Source organism: Megalobrama amblycephala, linkage group LG1 (genome assembly GCF_018812025.1).
Source record: "Megalobrama amblycephala isolate DHTTF-2021 linkage group LG1, ASM1881202v1, whole genome shotgun sequence".
Taxonomy (NCBI): Eukaryota; Metazoa; Chordata; class Actinopteri; order Cypriniformes; family Xenocyprididae; genus Megalobrama; species Megalobrama amblycephala.
The window spans coordinates 43,755,586-43,772,503 of record NC_063044.1 but is presented as its reverse complement, the minus strand read 5'-3'; positions in this window follow the sequence as shown (position 1 = coordinate 43,772,503).

Here is a 16,918-nt window from a genome sequence, read left to right as displayed (position 1 = left end):
TCATTATTTCTTCATCACTTTTAATCATAACAACAAAATTTGCCACCTTTTCAAAACTAGATGTTTCTTACAACTTCCCTTTATAAATAAAAGGAGTCTGAGCTGAACTGTCTTCAGGATCAGCACTGACTTCATAGTCTTCATCTGGTTGCTTTGCTTGTACCGTGGCTGTCATGAGCTTTTTCTTATATAGGCATGTACTGCTGTGTAAGTCTTAGACACTCGAATTCCTTCCATAGTTTCAGTACAACCTTCGAGTTTCTTTGCTACTTTCATGACACTGGACTGAGTTATCAATGCACCTGCCAATGGCTTGTTTGACTAAATCTGCCTTAGTGTAAGTCCCTTTCACCTGTCTGGCAACAAGCCACACTAATGCCATCTTTTGTCACCTCAGTAAATCCTGTCAGGACGTGACTGTTCAGGGCGTTCGAAGGAGTTTATTCGATTTTTTTTGTTCATAAATGCAACAACCATCCAGTCGTACCTTGTCATACTCCTTCACCAGAAATGACCTGACATTTTTTGCAAGTTCTGAACGTGCTTGTGTTTTGTCGATGAGTGTTCTCACATCGTTTTTAATGTACTCCATGCTGTTAATAATGCACTTCCTTGTGGGTTTGGAACATAATTGATGCTGTGTCATATGTAATATTAGCTTCCTCATCAACCCTTGCTTGGGACTCTACTGTTCCTTGTAGTTTATTAATAGAAATTGATTCATTATATTGCCCTTGTAGAGAAGTTTGATAAATTAACACCTGTATATTCTATGATATTCCTTTTCATGACATTTAACATGTTTCAGCCAGTAGATCTCCGAAGGGCGTTGGCCCCAAGGACGGTCCGTCATTACCGATCAGGTTACTATGTAAGGTTCTTAGTGGCATGACTCATATAGTTTGAGTAGGTTTATTGACAAATTCCTGCTCATGCCTAGCTATTTCTTTGACATCTTTCTGCCTTTCGCTAACACTGCGCAGCATAGTATTGAACATAGTCCACGCTACGTTCAATTTTCCAGCTCTGGCTTGTAGTAAGCAGCACTTGCCCAGATGTCCCACTTCTGCTCTCCATGGATATTGGTCAAGCTTAATATTAAGATTGTTAAATTCATTCATGAAGAGCTTGTAATGGAATCACCTATTTAGTTGACTGTTTAATTTTCCAATGCTTCCCATCCCTATTGCATTTAAAATGCCACTTGGCAAGAGTCCCATGAGCTGGTAAAAGCTCCATAAAAGGGCTGACTGCTTCGTGTGATCTTTTCAATAATTTCAAGGGATCGTTCTTGGACTATATATTTGACTTTTTCTAATTTCTTTGAAGAGTTTTTCTGCCGTTGGTCCTGGTTAGCAGATGTAGAGACGGTGGAGATGAGGAAGGAAGGACGATATCAACATCAGGAACAGAAGCCCAGCAGACGCCATGGCTGGAGAAACACAACGTGAAATTGAGTGTTTATTACTACAACTCAACTCAAAAGCAGTACAAACTAATAAAGGCTGGGATAAAAAAACAAAACAATTTTTAACCCAGTGCTCATGTAATATTACAACAACCTTGCATTGGGTTTGTTTTGCATGTTTGGCTAATCAGGCCAATAAGAGTCAATGAACTAATCTTCCTTTTTATTAATACAGAATGTCTGCAAACATATCAAACTGATCTGAGATCAGGTAAAAAAAAAAAAAAAAAAAAACAGACACCAGTTCATAGGTTCAACTGAGATTGTCCTCTAGAACCACTGAAATTTTGAAATGTTTTGAAGTAACAAAGCCTTATTAAAATCACGTGACTTGGGCAGTATAAAACACAAAGCAGTGTTTCGAAAGTGCCCAAAACTACTACTCCCATTTTTCCTTGTTTTCAGCCAAGAAAGTTTTCAGGTTTGTGCTGTTTGTGCATTACTGCTGATGCGCAACAAGGACTGTATCGTGACAAGAACATCGCCGGATCGGATGATCTGGGTATGTATTATTGCTTGTGTCTATATATAACCTATAAGTTACTAATTTGACTTTGTTGTCGATTGATTAGATGATCGATTTTGATTGATTTTCCACTATGCCAGGATGTTTAAGCTGCATTTAACATTAACTTAGCAGCTAACGTTACTTGTATTTGCTAGCACTAGCTATAGAGAATACGAACCGACGTCACGCCTCAAGTGCCTCGTTGCATGCCGGGGCGGCGCCGCCATTTTGACAGGATCGCCCTCTATTACTCGTACTGAAATTAATACGGATTCTTGCTTACCTTTTGTTTTGTTTCTGCCATTAAGTGGAACGTTAACATTTTTAATGGTATTGTTTGCAGGTGTAGCTGGTTCAAATATTACATATATATATATATATATATATATATATATATATATATATATATATATATATATATACATAAAGAATAATGTTAATGAACTTCATCAAAACTTATGTTATTTTCTTATATTCTCATGTTTGTGTTCAGAAGAAGTATGTTGAAATAAAGAGAGCAACTTATCCACCTTATTCCTACGCCCCATGACACTTTGCGCACATTATGGGTGTAACTTCCATTAAGCTGTAAACAATCGGTGAAAAACTCGCTCTATGAATGCAATAATATGTTTTATGTTTAAACTGGGTACAATGAGATGCTATTATTCTACTCACCCTTCAACCATCAAACATCAAAAGGACATTTAAAAGTGTAAAAGCATCAACAAGGTACTTTCAACAGGCCATGAATAACTCCAAAGGTGTGATTCTCTCCACAGCAATAATGGACGAGTTAAATATTACTGTAGTAATCTGTATTATGTAACAAATGTTGCCTTAATCAAAAATGTTCAACTTCAGCATTAAGTGATTTCCATCGTTTTGACAGATAATAAATTGTATTTACCTGCGAAAACAAACCTGGTAAGAGATGTGAGGCTTTGAACGAGAGATTCTTTGTGCATTCCAGTGAATTATTTAAGGGATATATTGTAAATTATATCGGGAGAACAGACCACAAATGTGCAGTATATGTTGTCCTTTTTCATACTATTACAGCAAATGGAAAAAAGAAAATAAACCTGAGGAAAAGAGAATACGAATCTGACGTCACGCCGCATTGTGTTCTGGGCAACTTCTTTGTTTATCCGCCTATATTGGCAGGATCGCGCAGCCTTTCTGTTTTCGAGTTTAGTGCAGTAATTTGTTTTCGATAATGTCACCATTGTATGTCATTAACTCTGCATCGATAATGGCGACAGTAACTCTGATAATCGTTCTGAGAGAAAACTGGACAATGAAAAACGTTTTTTCGCCTTTTCTACGTGTAAAAACACAATTAATAATGGCACTGATTAAACCCACTGCTTATCACTCAATAATCACTCTTCTTTTAAGAAATTTCCAAATAGCAAACCATGGATTACAAAATCACTCAAGACTCTTCTGTCAAAAAGAAATAAGGCCTTTAAAGAGGGAGATACAGTTGAGTATTTTAGGATAAAAAGAGAAATTAAGTATGAGATTAAGAGGGCTAAATCAGTTTACAAGGAGGATCTTGAGGTAAAATTGAGAATGGGAAATTTAGGTTCTGCTTGGGAGGGGATGTATTTGATAACAGGTCAGGAGGGTAGGAAAAGTAGTAAAAATAGTATTATTTTAAATGGATTCAGTTCAGATGAAGATTTGTCGCAGGATTTAAACAGTTTTTATTTAAGATTTGATGTTCATGATTTTAAAGAGGAAATTGATGGGCTGAAAAAGGTCTGTAAAGTAAATGGGGAGGATGATTGTGTCTTTTTTAATGAGAGTGATGTGATCAAAATTTTTAAACAGTGTAAAGTCAGGAAGGCACCTGGGCCTGACAATATAGGGGGTAGGTTATTGCAGGAATGTGCCGAGCAGTTAGGTCCAATATTTTATGAAATTTTTGCTCTGTCTCTTCAACAACAAAAAGTGCCTGCACTGTGGAAGCAGTCTACAGTGATTCCAGTACCAAGCGAAATATAAAGGTATTGGATGATTTTAGACCTGTGGCACTTACTTCACTAGTTATGAAATGTTTTGAAGGTTTAGTTAAGAAAGTAATTATGGAAAGGACACAGAGTTCTTTAGACTCCCTACAATTTGCTTATAGGTCTAAACGAGGGGTAGAGGATGCAGTTGCGACTCTCCTACACTTAGTACTTCAGCATTTGGATAAGCCGAAAACATTTGCTAAATTACTTTTTATTGATTTTTCATCCGCCTTTAATTCCATTCAGCCACACATTTTAGTTGAGAAGCTCATAAATGAGTTTGGGTTGGATCTTAGTCTTGTAGGATGGATTTTAGATTTTCTTGTGCAAAGAACTCAGAGAGTTAAAGTAAATAATTGTTTCTCAAATTGGCTGGTGTCATCCACTGGGTCACCTCAAGGATGCGTCCTTTCTCCTTTATTATTTATCCTGTACACAAATGACTGTAAAAGCAGTTATAGAAACAGACACATCATAAAATTTGCTGATGATTACGTAATTGTTAGCTTAATGAGTGAGGAGGACCCTATGCATGGTCCTGTGGTTGATGATTTTATCATGTGGTGTCAAAATACTTTCTTAAAACTAAATGTTTCTAAAACTAAGGCAGATGACTATTGATTTTAACTCTAGGAGGACATTTTTCATGATAAGCAATTAAACATAAATGGAGTAGGCATCCGAGAGTGTTGAACAACACAAGTATTTGGGGACTGTTTTGGATAATAAATTGTCCTTTTCTCCCAACACTGAGGTTATTTGTAAGAGGGGGCAGCAAAGATTGTATTGTTTGCGGAAATGAAGGTCATTTCATGTAGACAAAAAACTGATGTGCATGTTTTATAGATCTTATATTGAGTCATTTTTATCCTTTTCAATGCTGTGCTGGTTTAATTCTCTAAATGTGAAAAACAAGAACTGTCTTGAGAGGATTGTAAATCAGGGAAGTAAAATAACAGGGAGTAAGCAGATGTACCCAATGTACTATGAGTTTAACCTTCTCCCTTCTGGCACTCGTTATAGAACTCTGATTAGTAGAACAAATCGTTTTAGACATTCATTCGTCCCCTCAGTGGTAAAGGTTTTAAATTTGAGGTAAGGAAGGAATTTTTAGGAAGGAAATGAACATAAAATGTTTTATGTTTTATATTGTATTTGTGTTTTCGTTGTTTATGTGAAATGCTTGTGTGCTGCAATCAAATTGCCTTCGGGAAATTAAATAAAGATGAACTAACTAACTAACTAAAAGAATCACATTGCTAAGTTTTCATGTGGATTACACACGGACCAGATGCGGGCCGGATCTGGGCGACACTATGTTGCTGTCTGGGTTACAGTACAGTTGTTGTGAAACCTAGCATACTGGGTTAATCACTGCAACCCAAACATTAACCCATTTATTTGAGACTTTACTTTTCGTGGTTTTCAAGCATTTCACAACCCACACAAACAACTACAATGATTAAGCCTGGTGCTAATTATTAATGTGTGCACAACAACCTATTTATTTGACAAATTCACAAATGTGCGTTACTACATTTAAACTACAACTTGTGTGTGCAAAATCAGAACTACATGAATGTGCAGCATTTTGTACAAATAGAGACATAGTTGTAAATACAAAAAAATCGATAAATATTAATGTAGTCAGAATTTGTGCGTGCAACAAGTAAGATGCATTTTAATGTCAGCTTTTAACCTTTCCTGTGTAATAAATGAAATCAATAAATTTGTGGATCCAGTAACACACGTGCATTCATTTACTCGTTTATGAGTCAATCCGGTTTGATTCATTTGTATTTGAGACTTTAATTTTGCCGGTTTTGCCTTGCACGTACTACTACGGAGCCCGGCACGTCACCTATAGAAGAAAAAAAAACAATCCGTTTCGATGGTTTTGCAATCCGTTTCCTCAGTTTATAAACCGTGCTCACGAATTCTTGAAATGTTCCCTCGGTTTAACAAATCGTGCCCACGGATTCATAAACCATACCCACGAATTTCCAATCCATGCGCTCAGATTTTGCAAATCGTACCCTCGGTTTTTAAATCCGTTCCCACAAATTCATAATCCGTGTGCATGCTTTTTACAATCCGTTCCCACGGGTTTGTAAAAACTGTACTCATGGATTTGTGGCCCCGCCTCCAATCTTTGCCGGTGTTCTGAAATATTCGGTGTCTGAGATTTTCGGTGACACTGGGCGGAGCTTATATGAATATTCAACGAGTTTCCTGTTTTGAGTTAAAGCGCCACTGAAAATGTTAGTGCACACTCTTCGGCTTACATTAAAGGTAATTAGCATATGTTTCAGCGTTAAACGGAGTCAAGCTTATATTCTAACTGTTATTGATGCACAATATTTTATATATAAGCTATTTTGTGTTATGTTCATGTCATGTGTTAGCTCTGTTTGATACGAACACAGCCAATGATTCGCCAGAGGTGTTGTTAGGATTCGCTAAATGAGCCAATAGCGTTTTAAGTAGCCTGTTTTTGTTGTTTCTGTATTACCTTGAGTCATATAGTTTTGAAAGTTTGCCAAAATGTATGGTAGCATAATAATATTAATTGTAAACTCCTGTGGTGAAGGCAGCAGTAAACTTTCCTAGTTTGCAGAAGCACTTCTAATCTGGGTAGACTTGAATTTCTATATGAAATATGTTTCAAAAATTGCACACATGCAAGAACAACATGTTAATGTACTTTAAATATAGTTTATTTGACTATCCAAATAGGCCACGGTGAATTATGCATGTGATAACTAATATAATATCTATAGCCAATATTCTTTCATTCCCAAATATGACTTTTGCCAATAAATATCCCTGTACACCAGACAAAGCAGACACTTTTATTTTTCACTTTGTTTTGAACATGACCAGTGTATTAAAAATTTAATAATACATGTTTGTTGTAATGTCATTTTATTATATATTTCAGATTGAATGTGTCAGTAGCAAAGGCTGGAATCACTGGGATCACAATGATCAGACCGAACTTTCATTTGTCTGGGATCCCAAGACCCTGTGTAAAGTGTGTTTAAATACAAGTGTTTTTGCTAATTAAATATGTCATATGTCGTGACTTCTCCTCATTTGTGAATAAAATTCCAACACAGAATCAGTTGCTCTTTTTTTATTCAAAATGAAACTACTCTCATTATTTACCTTCAGATATGCAAATTACTACATGGTCTATTATTTTAGCAGCTAATTTAACATAAATAAAATTTTACTTGTTATGGAAAGCTTGTAGAATAGAACTAATACATTTCACTGTGAATATACTGCAGGTTTGATCATTTAGTTCCATATAGTTTCATAATCAACACTGTGTTAAACTGAATCCTGACTCACAGTGCTTCATGTTTTTTCCACATTCAAATTTTTTTTTGTCAATGAAATGCATCATTTTGTGGGAAAAAAGATTGAGAATGTTTCCTAATAATATGAAAAAAAAAATGTAACTTTAGGATTTAATAAAGTCTCTTTAAAAATATTTACCAACTGAGCAAGCAATTAAAGAAATGACAGAACAATCACAGTGGTATGTATATATGTCTGATTATCCACATAACAATAATATTCCTCATACTTTTGCCAATTGTCTTCTCCATATAAATATTTTTTAAATAAAACCTGCATTAGTAACTTTTAGTTTTATAGCTGATCAATTTAACCACTTGTAATTCAATTTTAACATTTTAATTGTTGTGGAAAGCGCATTAAAATAAAACCTTGTAAAAAAGCTGCAGGGAAGCTAATATCACTGTCTCATGTTTCTATTCATAGAGAGCATTGTGTGTTTTGCAGAAAAAGATAAAGAAGGTTTACATTAATTAATGCAAGTCAAAAACATAAACGGAACATAAATCTAACTCTCAATGTGTTTTAAAAATAATAATGTCTGGTTAAAGTTATGCAGGCTATCTGAGAAAGCAATATAGGGAATGACACAATCACAACTGAAACTTTTATTATGCAACCACAGATACATTTATACAAGTTATCTCCTCAAACGAACTAAAATAAAATCAAAACGGTTGTAGCCTACTAAAACAAACAAACTCGATGTTGGCTCATTCCCTAACGATAGACCACCAGTGGCTGTAATCACTACTAAAGTATATCTCACGACACAATGTAACCTACAAACTATTGAGCATACATAAACGTTATTAATAAAAAGAATCATAAATTCATTCGACGTGGAAACACAATCACGTTACAGAAAACAGTTCTGTGATCCAAGGACAGTCCACTAACATTTTCAGAGGCGCTTTAACTCAAAACAGGAAACTTGTAAATATTCATATAAGCTCCGCCCACTGTCACCGAAAATCGCAGACGCCGAATATTTCATAACACCGGCAGATTACACCAGGCTATAGGCTATTGTAAATAAATAAACTTTATTTTACAAAATGGAGAATTTCCTGAACTTCCATTCAGAATTCATTTGAGAATTTCCATTATTTTTATCTTGTAAAGTCCATTTTGTGCAAAAAGCTTAGTATAATAAAATCACCAAAACAAGTCTTCATGTTAATAATGAATAGTACACAAACATTTCTAAAACTGTAAAAAGTTTTTTTTTTTTTTAAATAAAGCATTCATTAATTATTTTATGATAAACATACTGTCTTAAGTGCACTCATTTATAGTCATAAATTAAAAATAATTGATTAATAAATACATTTAAAAAATAAGTACAATAAATAATAATAATTGTTGTTGTTGTTATTATTATTAGCCTATTGGTGCATTTAGGCTACATGCATTTAGAAGAAGAAAAGAGGAACACAGAAATTAAGTCAGTCATAATACACAATGCCAGGTTTATTAGGCAATAATAATAAAGTGCTAAGATTATCACAAATAAACAAGATTTTGACGCACATTCTTATTAAATCGTTGTATTCCGCTACCCGTTGATAGAGAATCACTGCAGTTAATATAATTTGATGAATAATACATAATAAAACAATAAGATTCGTTAACGCGTACCTGGCCCAGGTGAAAAAAATACTATAGTAATTTATAGTAAATACTATAGTGTTTTTGAACCATACTATAGTAAAGTACTTGAATTAATTTATTGTGGTAATAGTTGCTGTGAGTGATAATAACAACTATAGTAATATAAACAAATTACTCTACCCAATACTGTACTAAGTTTTCTACAACTATAGGGTATATTATACTACAATATACACTACAGTTTATTGTTGTAAAAACTAAAGTATACTACAGTATTTATTATAGTTTATTATAGTGCCTAAACTTGTATTGTGAGCACTTCTTGTGTCTATTTGCCTCGTCATGATGACTCGCTTGTTGTATTCCTCACTTGTAAGTCGCTTTGGATAAAAGCGTCTGCCAAATGAATAAATCTAAATGTAATATTTATAAACCGAGGCAGCACAAATGAAACTTTTATCGGCACAAACGATTTAGACTATTTTCGGTGAATTTGGAGCATGTGGGGGGCTGAGTGACGTCATCACCTATAATTCAAAGTCTAATATTTTAAAATCGAAAGCAGCACAAACGAAACTTTTACCGGCACAAACGAAGCACAAACAATTGAGCATGTGGGGGGCTGAGTGACCTCAGAATGACCTATAAATATTCTTTTAATATCTAAAAAAACCAAAGCAGCACAAACGAAAATGTTTACGGCACAAACGGAGCACAAACGATTGAGACTATTTTGCCGTCGTTTTGCGTTGGGTGGGGGGCCAACTTCACACAGGTCACCATCTGCCATTTTTCGCTATTGTTCTTGCTTGCTTACCTAGTCTGATGATTCAGCTGTGCACAGATCCAGACGTTAATACTGGCTGCCCTTGTCTAATGCCTCGATCATGGGCTGGCATATGCAAATATTGGGGGACGTACATATTAATGATCCAGACTGTTACGTAACAGTCGGTGTTATGTTGAGATTCGCCTGTTCTTCGGAGGTCTTTTAAACAAATGAGATTTATATAAGAAGGAGGAAACAATGGAGTTTGAGACTCACTGTATGTCATTTCCATGTACTGAACTCTTGTTATTCAACTATGCCAAGATAAATTCAATTTTGTAATTCGAGGGCACCTTTAAAATATCTTGAAAAAAAATACTTTAATTTATAAACCATTGATTTTCCTTTCGTTTAGGTTTACATTTGGACAGAATCTTGTTATAAAAGATAATTGTAGGCCTATTGGCTAAAATGGCAAATACAAATTTATTTTTTTTAAATAAATAAAATGCTGTACGCATTATTATTATTATTATTATTATTATTAAGTAGGCTACACGCAAAAAATATGGTAGCATAAAAATTATTTTTTTCTAAAGAAACCGGTTTCGGAACGTTTATAATACGAAGGAACGCTGGAACAGAAACGTTAAAATACCGATTCTGCTCGGAGTGGAACGATTGAATTTTATTTTCGTTTTTAAGCCCTGCTCAGAATCGACTCTTACATTTGAGAGACAATAACTTTATATACGGTGCACTTTCAGATTTAAAACTTTGCAGGATGTTTTCATTCACTTAGAGCTATATGTTACACACTACATGAAAGGTCATTTTCAAAAATCCATAATAGGGGCACTTTAATTCAGGTGTTTCAAGTATGTAAAGTATTTGAGCAGAGTTTATAGTTTAAATTGTATATTTATAAATATTCTTAATTAGTAGACTCAAATGAAAATAAATGATATTATAGTAAAGAACCATAAACATATATTAACATATTAAACTACTAGTAACTACAGCTGCCAGTAACTTTTATTTTGAATTCTAATTCTAACCAACATACAATACATAGAACTAACAAATTCCCAAATTACTCAAGAGCTTCTGTCCAATTTACTTCAGTTTTTCAGTTTAGTTTTCACAACTTGTAAGAACTATTTAAAACAGATGTGTGGAGCCAACTAATGCAGTCTTAACTAAATCCATTATTACAATTACTGTATATTTAAGTTTTCTTTGCCACATTTATCATGTTTTATTGCCTTGTGATGCACTTTATAACATGTTTTGAAAATTGAAAATGCTTATTATGGTATTAACATTTATTTTACTTTTTCATTATTTAACATTGAAAGTAGTACCACAAGTAGAGTTCTGTAGTGAAAAAAAAAAAAAACACTGTAGTCCTGGTTATCTCTGAGGTTAAAAATGATAGTATTTGATTTGTGTCCCTTTAGACAAAGTGTCTGCAAAATAAAAGAATGTAAACTGTAAACTAGTAAAACCTCAACAAACTCAAAGACAGACCTGAAGCTGGAGAGCTGGTCTGCTTGGTCAGCAAGCTGGTCGGTCAACAGGCTGGTGTTGGTTAGTAGGTCGACGAGTCTCAGAAGAAGCCTCTGAGCTCAACAGCGCAGATCCAGTGATTTTATAGGAAGCTCATTGGCCACACCTTCGCAACACCTGGATGATTCATCCTTTTTTGGTTGGTAGAGCTGCAAAGATAACTTAACATTTTGCACTGTCAGAAAATAACAGCCAAAACTTTTAAGGGTACAATGGCTTTTCAGTGGGGTATTATACATTAATTTCTGTACCTTTACATCTTGTACTTTTTAAGAGGTTTCCCTTGGTGTTTAGGACCTCAGTGAAGTCCCAGATGGCATTTCAGTGTTTATTATCTGTATTGCGGGAGTGAGATAGTCCACATTGTGTGGTGTGAAAAAAAAACTGTATAAGATGCCAGAATAAAAAAAAAATATAACACTGTTTTGCTTTTCACGTGAAGAAAAATATTTAGCTGAATTTATTATTGCAGCTAAGATCTCAATTTCATTCATTCATTTGCCATAATTACTGTATTTAAATAATTAATGCTGGTGCAGCACTGTTGAAAATAACAAGAAATTAAAAAAAAAACATTCACGATGAATGCAAAATTCAGAATACAATGTTAACAATCTACAAACTCATTTTCAGATTAATGCAGCAATGCATTGTGATTGGCTGTGTCTGAAATCACTCACTCGTTTACTAATCCTGATATATTGTATGTGTCACAGTTTCTTTGTTTGAATTTTGTGTTTATTTTACCTGTGTATTTAAGTTTCCTTGTTTCAGTTCAGTGTTGTCTGGTCTCGTATATGTGGTGCCTGCCTGCTTGCCTGCCAGCAATTGAAACTCTTCAGATAAAACTTTTATTGTGCTTTTATAATAGTTTTTTGTCCTTTTGGACAAAAGCACTTTATTGAATTTGGATAGGTGCTGTCTGACCGATACCTGACCCGGGGGGAAAAAAACAAAGTCTGTATTGGACCATCGCATCCATAGATATAACCCCTTGTATTTTTCTATCTTGCAAATGGTACCTGACTAGAGCCTGATGATAAGGTGCAAAAGGAGGTGAGACTGTTTAAGAAGTGATAATGCAATGCAAATCCCAGTAAAAGTAACAGCTTCTGAGATAAAGTATACGGCCATAAAATGCAGCCTCACACAAATGAAGATGCTATCTTTTACTCTCACCTCTCCCATTGTTTTAGGGTGTGTAGATATATGGGCCTGCTTGCTAATAAAGAAACCAGAAAGATCTCTCATTCGGTGATCTTAATGATGGGCAGACAGTGTTGCCAGATTCGGGTCAATGAGTTCCAGCCCAAAAACTCACAGAAACCTGCACCCTCTCCAAGAAAAACCTGTCCAAAACTTTAACTGCCAAAATAATGTGATAGAATTTTATTGCATACCAATCAAGGTTGAAAAGGACAATTTTTATATCCTTAAAACAAAATGATGATCGCAAAATTAAAAAATAAATTCCCCAGGAAAACGGATCAAAACAGGGCAAATACATTATAGAGAATTAGTATATATGACTAAAATGTCCAACTGGAAACTGTCAAAACTGCAATCAATAAATTAGCCAATGACTTTAATCCTCAGAAAAACGCATCATTTTTAATGTCAACAGTAAGAATAAGCCAATTTAATTAGCAGGCATTTCACACACATAATACACACACCATGAGAGCCAAAATGTGTCATTCATTGTGTGACAAAGTGAAGTATGTAATATTCAATTCAAAGATTGAATTGAAGACCTAACCAACTGCTGATGTATGGTTGTTGATGAACAGGCATATTTGCTGAGGGTGGGGGTGGTTGACAACTTGGCATATGATGTGGTGTTAAGTGATGATTTTTCTTTTTTAACCTATCTTGTCAATGCACTGCCCAAAACTTGTGCAGTGGTAACCCGATCTCAGACTAAAGGTCTACAACCCCATCCTAATGCCCATGCAGACCTGTTTGATTCTGGGGGGATGATTAAAAAGAGTAAAAGACAATGAAGGCAAGAAAAACATAAGGGGAAAGTTAATACCCAGGATATTTTACCAAGTCTCCCGTCCTGAGTCTGATTTGATTGGCGGGTCCCTGACAATTTTGGGGAATTACAGAGATCAGATGTTATCTTGCAACCAAAATTGTGTGAGGTTGATGGTAAACCTGTGGGTGTGCCACAATTTGGTGGGGATCAGTACATCCTAAAAGACATGTTTTTGTATGTGTCAAATACAGAGAGTCCCGGATTGGTTGCACCTAGTGAACTGCGTAAGATGATTTTACATCTGGGTCATACTATACCCTGGTCTGGACATTTAGGTCAGCAGAAAACTTAGGAGTGAATTAGTCAACGATTCTACTGGCTTAAGGCTGATTTATGCTTCTGCGTCTGACCTACGCCGTAGTGATGGGAAGTTCAAATCATTTTACCGACTCAGACTTTTGAGTCTCGTTCAGCAAAATTAACGAATCTTTTTTCGAGTCATTTCGTTCATTTAGATCATTTTAGCAAAATGTAATTAAATGTTACGTGTTACTTCCCCAACACATCTGCTACTTATGCAAACGTTGATCCCACTACAAACAATACAAAACTACAATGCTATAAGATTCAGAAATGATTAATTCATTCTTTACCTGAGTCTTCAGTTTATGACAAGCTGATTAAGCTCACCTCACCTCACCTCTGACAAGTCTTCGGGTTTAAGTCGTTCGTTCATCACGTGACAGATCCACACGCTAAACCAATGCAGTCTGAGCCGCAAAGAGAATTGATTAGTTCTTTTCATGAGTCTTTCAGGTTTTTGAGTCGTTCCTTAACCCTTTCGAGCATGAGTTTAAAATATTCTAACTGTCCCCCCAGAGTGAGTTTTTTTTAAGGCGACCGTTATTTTAGAACGTTTGCCTTTAATGTTTCCATAGCGACGCGTCATGCGTGTCATGAGCGCTGGACGCAGCCACAATAACACTGTATGACAGATGGATCGCTATTATTTTGTTTTTCCTTGTTTATTTAAAATATTCACAAACTTGCTTACCATGTTATCAACTATCTGATATTCCGATCCTCAGATATGTGTAAGTGAGTGTGTTTTGTCGTTTAAAAGCCTTTATAAATGATCTTTATCTTGATCTATAATGCGAGATGGGCGCCGCCATCTTAGTTTGCGCTGCAGTTCACAGAGTCCTGTCAGTCGGATTTACAGCAGGTGAATACATCAGTTTCTCCTGAAATATATGCAAGTAAGTGGCTGGTGAACTGGAAGAATAAGAGAGTAAACTTTATAGTTACTTGGGCCCATTATGTGTGTCTGATATGAATAAATGTCGGCAAATTGTAAACGAATTATTGTTATTGCTCCTTCCACTGATGTCTGACATCAGTGTGTATTTTATAAACTCTAAATATACTGTTTTAATGGTGCTTATGCGTATTTAAATGTCTGAAACCTTAAAAGAAACATTATGTGGCTGAAAACACTGCATAGCTGCAATATATGACAAGAGCTGCGCGCGTCCGTCTCACAGCCAAAGCGCGAAAGCGCAGTTTGAATCTGGCAGTTATGTGACATCGCTGAACGTTCGAAATCCCATATGTGGGACCGTACCGCTCAAAGGGTTAATCACGTGACAGACCCATATGCTATTTCTGACATTTCTGTCACTATATTTTTGTAACTGTTTCTTGAGGATCTGTGGTGTGTTATTATTTTATAAATAAATAAAACCCTGTTATAAATAAAATATTGATTCATTTATCTTTTTGTCTATATGTAAATAAACACTAGGCTATATAATAATATAATAATCCAAGCCTACAATACAAAGTATTTATAGCCTAGTTTGTTCATTTTTACTCCAATTTTGAGTTTGCTGGTATAATAATTGCTTTTCCTAGGCAGACTTGATATATTGGTCTAATATATTAGCGTATGGGTCTGTCAAGTCAAGTCAAATTTATTTATATAGCGCTTTTACAATTGGTAATTGTTTCAAAGCAGCTTTACATATTAGAAGCACAGAAAAAAGGGAAGTGGTTAAAAATAAGCTGTACAAGCAAGCGTGGTAATATGTAACATATACAAGATGGTGCTACATTAAGCCAATGGCGGCTGACTCCCAGGGGTGGAAAAAACCCCCTAGGAGAAAAACCCAGCGTGCTAACACTGGGAAAAAAGTCCTAGGAGGGAAAAAAACCCTTGGAAGATATATATAATATATGTAAATGGATATGGAGATCAAAATCTGAATTATACATTTTTATTATAGAGATTAAAAATAGATTATATATAAATATATGTAAGCGGATACGGGGATTAAAAATCTGAATTATAGATGCAGCCAGAACTGGATCTGTAGGCCCATTGTCTCCTGGGCTATGTTGTAGTCAGGTCCAGACACAGGTTCTCCATTTGATCAGGATACGGCCTGGATCCAGCACCCGGCAAACCTCAGGATAAGCAGAGAGACAGATATTAGCGTAGATGCCATTCTTATTCTGATGTACAGGTATATCTAGTGTTATAGGAAATGTTCTCGGTTCCGGCCGACCTAATTATTGCAGCGTAACAATCCTTTAACGGATTTGAAAAATGTTAATGTATTGATAATGTGTTATGTGTATGCAAGAGCAAAGAGATGTGTTTTTAGTCTAGATTTAAACTGACAGAGTGTGTCTGCTTCCCGAACAATGCTAGGAAGATTGTTCCAGAGTTTAGGTGCTAAATAGGAAAAGGATCTGCCGCCTTCAGTTGATTTTGATATTCTAGGTATTATCAACTGGCCTGAATTATGAGATCGCAATAGACGTGAAGGACTATAATGCACCAAGAGCTCGCTTAGATACTGGGGAGCTAAACCATTTAGAGCTTTATAAGTAAGTAGCAAGATTTTAAAATCTATACGATGTTTAATAGGGAGCCAATGTAATGTTGACAGAACTGGGCTAATATGGTCATACTTTCTGGTTCTAGTAAGAACTCTAGCTGCCGCATTTTGGACCAGCTGTAGTCTGTTTAAAAGCCGAGCAGAACAACCACCCAGTAGAGCGTTACAATAATCTAATCTTGAGGTCATGAATGCATGAACCAACTGTTCCGCATTTGTCATTGAGAGCATATGTCGTAATTTAGATATATTTTTTAGATGGAAGAAGGCAGTTTTACAGGTACTAGAAACATGACTTTCAAATGAAAGATTGGTATCGAAGAGCACACCCAGGTTTCTAACTGAGGACGAAGGTTTAATGGAGCACCCGTCAAGTGTTAGAGAGTATTCAAGGTTTTTTCGTGAGGAAGTTTTTGGTCCAAAGATTAGGATATCAGTTTTTTCTGAATTTAATAATAAGAAATTTCTTGTCATCCAGTTTTTAATGTCAGCTATGCATTCTGTTAGTTTTGTGAATTTGTAGGTTTCGTCAGGGCGCGAGGAAATATAGAGCTGAGTATCGTCAGCGTAGCAGTGAAAACTAACACCATGCTTCCTAATTATCTCTCCTAAGGGCAGCATGTACGGAGTGAAAAGCAACGGTCCTAGTACTGAGCCTTGTGGTACTCCATATTGAACCTGTGATCGATACGACATCTCTTCATTTACTACTACAGACT